This window comes from Hevea brasiliensis, chromosome 9 (assembly GCF_030052815.1).
Source record: "Hevea brasiliensis isolate MT/VB/25A 57/8 chromosome 9, ASM3005281v1, whole genome shotgun sequence".
Taxonomy (NCBI): domain Eukaryota; kingdom Viridiplantae; phylum Streptophyta; class Magnoliopsida; order Malpighiales; family Euphorbiaceae; genus Hevea; species Hevea brasiliensis.
In genome coordinates this window covers 97,825,672-97,834,920 of record NC_079501.1, presented here as the reverse complement: position 1 = coordinate 97,834,920, position 9,249 = coordinate 97,825,672, and the positions used below count along the sequence as shown (strand labels likewise).

At 33.3% G+C, this 9,249-nt stretch overlaps 1 non-coding gene across 1 annotated transcript; it reads left to right on the top strand.

Moving 5' to 3' along the window:
- The first annotated feature begins 6,133 nt into the window (after positions 1–6,133).
- Positions 6,134–6,240, top strand: LOC131183506 (small nucleolar RNA R71). Its single transcript, XR_009151558.1, has one exon. It is a non-coding gene; the product is annotated as a small nucleolar RNA R71 (small nucleolar RNA).
- Positions 6,241–9,249: the final 3,009 nt, after the last annotated feature.

The following is a 9,249-nucleotide window of genomic DNA, read 5'->3' as shown; positions in this document are numbered from 1 at the left end:
TCCAATTGGTGGCCGGATCGGCCGGATTTGGCCGGGGAAGTCGACGCAGCGCGCAGGGCGTTGCGCGCGTTTTTCCGTTTGGCCGTGGCCAGGCTAGGAGGGTCAAGGCAGCGCGCCTACCGGGGTCAAGGTGGTCGGCCGGTACGGGGTGGGGAGGAGAGAGAAAAGAGAGAGAAAAGGGAGAGGGACGACGCGCGCGGGGAAGAAAAAGGGAAGAAGGAAAAGGCCGGTCCGATCCGACCGATCCGGTCCGGTTCGATTCGGCCGGTTTGATTCAGAATACAAAATTTTGAATTTTTACTCTACCTTGGGACCGAAAACGAGGTCCAAAAATTCCGAAAAAATTCCAGAAAACTCAGAAAAATACATAGACTCCAAATATATTTTTAGTTTTGCCACGTGGTCTTTAAATTAATTTTTAAAAATCATCAAAGTTTATATTTTCGGAAAATTGAACCCGATTTTTAAAATCCGAAAAATCTCAAAAAAATTCCTAAAATTTAAATAAAATTAAAATACAAAAAATGCTCATAAAATTTAAAATTTTGGGGTGTTACATGTTTAGTTTGTTGAACTTCATAAATAAATTTAGAAGTTTTTATTTTTAATACATTAAAAAAAATATTATTTTATTTTTTTAATTATTATAAATTTTTTTTAAAAGTTATTAAAAATTCAAACTTAGCTTAGAAAATTAGGTCCCGGCATATGGTTTAACTAATCATTTTATATGCGCGTTCTGTAGATTATTTATTATTTTATTTTCATAATATAATTTATTATGTATTTTTTTTAATAATTTTTATTTTCATAATACATTATAAAATTTTGTTATGATAAGTTTTTTCAATTAATTATAATTTTATTTCAAATATTGGTAAATAAATAAGTTATTAATAAATTATTTTTTAAATTAATTGATATAGTCATATATCAATAAAAAAAAAAAACAAAGTTGAAAAAAAAATACTATGTCATGATGATTTTTGAAATATCATTTCTAAAATTCTTACACCTAATTTTTAAATTTTATCAATAATTTTTTATTGAATAATATATATATATATATAAGTTAATTAATAGGTTGTTTTCTATTACTTTTTAAATTAGATGACGTATAGCAGTAAAAAGGTAAACATGGCAAATTTTAAAGTATTATTATTAAAATTCTTAGATTTATGTATAATAAATATTTTGTAAAATATATGCTTAAAGTTTATAAATAATTTTTTAGTAAATAAATATTTAAATATAATTATGTAATTTTTTTAAAAAAATAATTCATAGTTTTTCAAAATTTAACTGAAAATTTAACTAAAAAATAATAATTTTTTTTTGAGATATATAATTGATGGGTGTCGAATCTATCAGAAGTTAAATTAACTGAAATCATAAATTATGAAATATTTTCTGCAATAAGTGGTAAATCCAGGTCGAACCCTAGAGACTGAATTATTGGATTTTCGTGCACTTATGTAATGAAAAAAAAAAAGAAACAAAGGTTGGGGGGGTAATTCGCAATCCAAAGAAGAAATCAACAATTCAAAATTAAGATCTAAAATTAAATAAGAAATTCTCAAATTAAACAAACTTCAATTCAAGGTAATTTTTATTCCAATGCATTGATTCAATCATAGACAAAAGAAATATAATTATATCTTATTGAATATTTAACGTAGATTTACCAAACAGTGAGGTAAACTCCTGACTTCCCTATACTCATAAATTCGAGCCCAGCATTCTTTTTGACCCTATTATTAACTGAGTTGGTATTAAGCAATCCTCATCAAATTAATAACTGCTTTAAGAAAAGGAAGTAGTTAAGCTGAACAACAATTTATGAAGCATAAATCATTTAATCCACCCGATTGTTTTCTTAGGTTATTATCGAAAACTGGGATCATAATCAATAAAACATAATTGCTACTCATGTTCAATCTTACACAATAATTACGGATTATGAAGATGAACTAGCAATTGACCACATCAAAAAATTAACTAATAGGCCTTGTTAGCAAATCATTCAATAGATCAAAGACAAAGAAATTAGAAAATAATAGATATTCAAAAAAACATAAATTAAATTAAGAACCTGGTCTCACAAATCAAGTAAAAGAACTTGAATCCCTTGAACTGAATTAAAAGTTTAGCCACTCATATTTATGGCTTACAGAAAAATAAAGAAAAATAAAGAAGAAATCTAAAAAGAGAATGGAGAATGAAGGTCTTCTATGGAGAACGAAGGTCTGAATTGAGATGCTCTTAGCTGCTGCCCAAAGACGTATTTATAATAAAAAACCTAATCCCAAATATAGGAACCAAACTAGGAAAAGTTTTAAAATTCAAAAGACAGATTTTCAGCCTGCATTCACGTCTCTGAAATCAAGGCCAATTTTTAGTGACTTTCTTTCCGAATCTACCTCTACCCTCTCCAGGAAAGTTGTAGCTCTATTTCTTAGCTTTCCAACGGGTACTCATTTGCCCAAATCCGAGGTCTACAGCCCAAGTTATGGCCCAAAAATTAGGACTGGTTCAGACAGACAGTCCAGCCCATTGTGACGATTTCATTGCCATTTTTCACAATTAAAATTGCCTCATCTCACGTCTAGCCCTTCATAGAAGTTGTAGAAGTAGCTCTTAAGGTTCAATTGGGCTTAGGCTTGCTTCATTTGGAAGTCTAAAACTCCAGATACAAAATAAATACTTAAACTGGTCGTGACACATCAAGTCTGAGCTTTTGCAATAGATTCATAGCTCATTTTGTCAACCTTGGAGATTGATTTGGGCTTTAGTCCCTCTTTATCATTTGAAGTGCTCTATCTTAGTTTTTCAATGGATTAAACAGCACTCAATTTGGAGACCCACAACTTTAGAAACACCTGAAAAATGCAGCAAAGGTCAAATGCTAAAAATTTCTCTATTTAACACAATTATTCCACAACTATCTAAAAATATGCCTAAATGATAAATATATTTTAATCAATTGAATTAAACATAAAAACATACTAGAAACACTAAATGTGATGGGAGTAAAATTAATAAATTATGCACTTATCAAATTCCCCTACACTTATTCCATGCTTGTCCTCATGCATGACTTAAATTCTCAATCAACTCCACTTAGAAGTTCATTAACTTCACCCTATCACAACATTCTCTAATAAAAAATTAAAAGTTTGATAAAGAAGCAAGTAAGGTAATAACTATCATAACAAATTCCATCAATACTATACCAATATATTAACAATTTTTCCAACATAAAACAAAATGCTTGAAATCAACTAAGCTCACACAATTAAAGTTCTATAAAATTTTAAATCAATACATACCAAAACACAAAGCTAATTTATCAAGGCACAACAATTATAGCTCCTTGCAAATCTTAGGGGAGATAGAATTTTTTTTTTTTTTTGAAATCGATACTTTTCTCTCATCACAGTTACTTTTTTTTTTTTTAATTTCAACCATTACCTTCAGAAATGTACCTTGCTCATATCCTAGCTAGCTTTTGGCCTGAGAATCGAAATGAGGTTTATGAAGACCCCTGGTTAGTTTGTTTAACTAAAATAGCGGAGCAATTTTCAAGTTCAATCTTTTATTTCCCCAATTTATGCATCTACATATTATAAAGTGCCCTAATAGATTAAACAAAGTTCTGAAATATGCACGACACTAGTTTAAAGCAGACATAACTAATCATTTCACCATTAAATCAAGCCTAAATGATTTATGCAGGAAAAAAAATTGCTCTATGGTGTGGAGAAGAGGAAAAATCCATCATTAAAGTTACTATTATCTTGCCTAAAATCTCAAAAATTCAATCTAAAATAGAAAATTCATGTTAAGGACAAAGCATTTCTCTCCGAAAGTTAACATAGAATCATGAATCAAGCTTATGAGAACAAAATTTATTTTATTTTATTTATTTTTATTTTTTATTTTATTTTATTTTTTTAATAATTAAAAAAAAATTGCAGCAACAAATTTCTCCTCCCCCATAGTTAAAACTTACATTGTCTCCAATGTAAAGCCCAAATGCAAAAGAAAAGAAAAAAAAAATGCTAGAAAATAAAATAAAATAAGGGAAAGAAAACAAATATGATTGTGGCTAACAAGCCACCCATGGGTTGCGTCCCAAGTAGCTCCTTTGTTTAACGTCGTTAGCTTGACATGGCAAAGCTGCTTAATCCACTGAATGCTCTTGAAACCCCTCATAAAATGGCTTGAGTTCATGACTGTTGACCTTGAACACTTTGTTAGTTCCTAAACTTTGAATTTCAACTGTACCATAAGGAACCACATTAGTAACAACAAAGGGTCCAATCCAATGAGAACGCAACTTACCGGGCACTAGCTTCAATATGGAATTATACAATAAAACTTTTTGTTCAATCACAAACTGCTTCCTTAGTTTATCATGGAATGCCTTTGTCTTTTCTTTATAGATCCTAGAATTCTCATAAGCCTTAAGGCGAATTTCCTCTAATTCATGCAAATGTGATTTTCTTTCTAACTCATCCTCCATGCTTAACTCAAAAATATCCTTCACAAATGTATCAACAATATCAATAGAAAAGACAGAAAAGACAGAATGATCATCAACAGGATACTTCATGGAATCAAAGATATTAAATTTGACAGTCTCTCCATCAAACTCCATAGTTAAGGTACCCTCATCCACATCAATTTTTGTCTTAACAATTTTTAGGAAAGGTCTTCCAAACAAAATCAAAGCTGACTTTGATGTGGGAACACTATCCTCCATGTCCATAATGTAAAAATCTGCAGGAAAAATCAATCCTCCAACCTGCACCAACACATCCTCAACTACTCTCAATGGGTAAGCATTAGAACGATTAGCTAATTGAATACTGACACTGGTTTCTTTCAAAGGACCCAAATTTAAAGTTTGAAAAACTGAATTTGACATAACATTAATAGATGCTCCTAAATTTGCCATTGTATATTCAAATTTAGAATCACCTATTCTGCAGGGAATAGAAAACGAACTTGGATCCTTACACTTAGGGGGTAATTTTTGCTGAATTAATGCTGACACATTTTCCCCCACACTAATCTTCTCATTATTTCTCAACTTGCACTTTGTAGTGCATAGTTCCTTAAGGAATTTAGCATACTTGGGAACTTGTTTGATCGCATCAAGTAAAGGTATATTGACTTCTACCTTCCTGAAAGTCTCCAAAATTTCTTTCTCTTGTTCTTCTTTCTTCGTCCTAGCCAACTTGCAGGGGAATGGAGGAAGAACAGAATTATTAACCTTACTCAGTTTAGGTTCAGTATTTACCTCAACTTCAGAAACTTCAGACTCTTTTTCTCCTTGCTTTTTCTTTTTTATTGCCTCATGTGGAGTTTGGTTATCAACTTCTTTCCCACTCTGCAATAGTATCGCACTCACATTTTCTCTGGGGTTCATGACTGTTTGTGATGGAAGCTTTCCAGAACCTTGAGCTTCTAGCTTACTCACAGATGAGGCCAACTGACCAATCTGCCTCTCTATGTTTGAATGCTATTTCTGGTCTCCTGTTGAAACTGTTGTGTATTGTTAGCCAAAGCCTTAATAATTTCATCAAGTGACATACATTGATTTAAGGGAGGCGGAGGTGGTTGATTCACTTGTCTCTGCTGCTGGTATCAGTTTTGCACTGGTTGATTCTCATAACTCAGATTAGGATGATCTCGCCATTCTAAATTATAAGTATTGGAAAAGGGATCATACCTGTGTTGTGACTGTCCATAATTTCCTACTGCATTAACATGTTGCATTGATTCATCCTCTTGTAATACAGGACACATGTCAGTAACATAACCCGAACTCGAACAAATCCCACATACCTTAACAGTTTGCATTTTCCCTACAGCCAATTGCCTTACCAAAGAAGTTAAATCAGAAATTTGTTTCTCAAGGTTAGATGTACTTACCTCATTAACCTTCATGGGTGTGTGATCCATTCACATTCCAAACTGCTGAGAGTTTGCTGCAATGTTAGCAATCAGCCTCCTTGCTTCATCTGGTGTTTTATCAACCAAAGCTCCTCCACTAGCAGCATCTATCATACTAAGGTCCGTTGGTAGAAGTTCCTTATAGAAATACTGAATCAACAGCTGCTCACTTATTTGATGATGGGGACAGCTTGCACACAGCTTCTTAAATCTCTCCCAATACTCATACAAGCTCTCTCCATTGTACTGTCGGATGCCATAAATTTCTTTTCTTATGTTGGCAGCACGGGAAGCAGGAAAATACTTCTCCAAAAATATCTGTTTCATCCCATTCTATGAGTTGATAGATCCAGAAGGAAGGTAATACAACCAATCCTTAGCTGTGCCCTCCAGTGAGAAAGGGAAAGATCGAAGCTTGATCTGATCCTCTAAAACTCCTTGAGGTTTCATGCTGGAACACACAAAATGAAATTCCTTTAGATGCTTATGTGGATCCTCACCTACAAGACCATAAAACTTAGGTAACAAATGGATTAGTCTAGATTTCAACTCAAAAGCAACGTTTAAAGCAGGGTATTGAATACACAAAGCTGTTGGTTTAGATCAGGAGCAGCCAACTCTTTTAAAGTCCTAGCGGCCATGGTCTCATTTTTGGAATTTGACGCTCAATCCGAATCCGAATCCGAATCCAAACTTAGCTCCTTTGGAGATTGGACTCCTTCAGTTGTACTCGGAATCTGTCTAGCTTGCTTAGCCAATTTTCTCAACCGTTTAGCTGTTTTTTTTACTTCTGGATCAAAGATCAACTCACCAGATTGAGAAGTTCTTGTCATAAACAAAGAGAAATCAAAGTAAAAATAGAAAAATGCCTCAAAACCCTAGAAAACAATCGAATTTGGCCTCAAGAGGGTGGGGCCCAATGAATTTCATTGGTCTTGATCAGAACGTTGTTTCCTTTAAAATAGGTATGGGCCGCCTTCCACATTCAACCAAACTTCTTGATGAATAGTAACACCGTAATTTTTTTTTTCTAGAAACCTGAAAATAACAACACTTTATAAACAAAATTAATAACAAAATACCCTAACACTAAAAACATGAAATTCAATGAATTTCAGTCCCCGGCAACGGTGCCAAAATTCTTGATGGGTGTCGAATCCACCAGAAATTAAATTAACTGAAATTACCAATTATGAAATATTTTCTGGAGTAAGTGATAAATCCAGGTCGAACCCTAAAGACTGAATTATTGGATTTCCGTGCACTTGTGTAATGGAAAAAAAAAAAAGAAACAAAGGTTTGGGTGGGGGGGGGGGGTAATTCGCAATCCAAAGAAGAAATCAACAATTCAAAATTAATATCTAAAATTAAATAAGAAATTCTCAAATTAAACAAATTTTAGTCCAAGGTAATTCTCATTCCAATGCATTGATTCGATCATAGACAAATGAAATACAATTATATCTTATTGAATACTTAACGTAGATTTACCAAATAGCGAGGTAAACCCCTGACTTCCCTATACTCATCAATTCGAGCCTAGCACTCTTATTGACTCTAATTATTAACTGAGTTGGTATTAAGCAATCCTCATCAAATTAATAACTGCTTTAAGAAATGGAAGTAGTTAAGCAGAACAATAATTTATGAAGCATAAATCATTTAATCTACCCTATTGTTTCCTTAGGTTATTATCGAAAACTGGAATCATAATCAATAAAATCTAATTGCTACTCATGTTCAATCTTACACAACAATTACAGATTATGAAGATGAACTAGCAATTGACCACATCAAATAATTAACTAATAGGCCTTTTTAGCAAATCATTCAATAGATCAAAGACAAAGAAATCAGAAAATAATAGATATTCAAAAAGATATAAATTAAATTAAGAACCTAGTCTTACAAATCAAGCAAAAAAACTTGAATCCCTTGAACTGAATTAAAAACTTAGCCACTCATGTTCATGGCTTATAGAAAAATAAAGAAAAATAAAGAAGAAATCTAAAAAGAGAATGGAGAATGAAGGTCTTCTATGGAGAGCAAAGGTCTGAATTGGGATGCTCTTAGCTGCTGCCCAAAGATGTATTTATAATCAAAAACCTAACCCCAAAGATAGGAACCAAACTAGGAAAAGTTTTAAAATTCAAAAGACAGATTTTCAGCCTGCATTCACGTCTTTGAAATCAAGGCTGATTTTCAGTAACTTCCTTTCCGAATCTGCCTCTGCCCTCTTCAGGAAAGTTGTAGCCCTATTTCTTAGCTTTCCAACGGGTACTCATTTGCCCAAATTTGAGGTCTATAACCCAAGTTATGGCCCAAAAATCGGGACTGGTTTAGACAGACAGTCCAACCCATAGTGACGATTTTATTACCATTTTTTACAATTAAAATGGCCTCATCTCGCGTCCAGCCCTTAATAGAAGTTGTAGAGGTAGCTCTTAAGGTTCAATTGGGCTTGGGCTTGCTTCATTTGGACATCTGAAACTCCAAATATAAAATAAATACCGAAACTAGTCGTGACACATTAAGTCTAGGCTTTTGCAATATATCCATAGCTCATTTTGTCAATCTTGGAGACTGATTTGGCCTTTGGTCCCTCTTTATCATTTGAAGTGCTCTATCTTAGCTTTTCAATGGATTAAACAACACTTAATTTGGAGACCACAACTTTAGAAACACCTGAAAAATACAGTAAATGTGAAATGCTGAAAATTTCTCCATTTAACACAATTATTCCACAACTATCTAAAAATATGCCTAAATGATAAATATATTTTAACTAACTTGTAATACCCCTAATTTTTAAATTTATTATTTTTGGGCAAATATTGATGTTTTAATTTTATTTAAATTTTAGGAAATTATTTGAAATTTTTCAGATTTTCGAAATCGGGTTTGATTTCCGGAAAATATAAAACTTTGATAATTTTTAAAAATTAATTTAAAGACCACGTGATAAAATTAAAAATATATTTGGAGTCTATGAATTTTTCTGAGTTTTCTGAAATTTTTTCAGAAATTTTGGACCTCGTTTTCGATCCCAAGGCAGATACAAAATTTAAAATTTTGTATCATGAATTGAACCGGACCGGATCGGACCAGTCGAATCGGACCGGCTTCTTCTTCCTTTTTCTTCCTCCCCTTGCGTGTCCCAACCTCTCCTCCTTCCCTCCCCATTTTCTCTCTCCTCCCTCACCCCCAGCCCGCGCCGCCGCCTCCCCAGCCACCCCAGCCTCCCCCCAGCCCGCGCCGCCGCCTCCCCAGCCACCCCAGCCTCCCCCC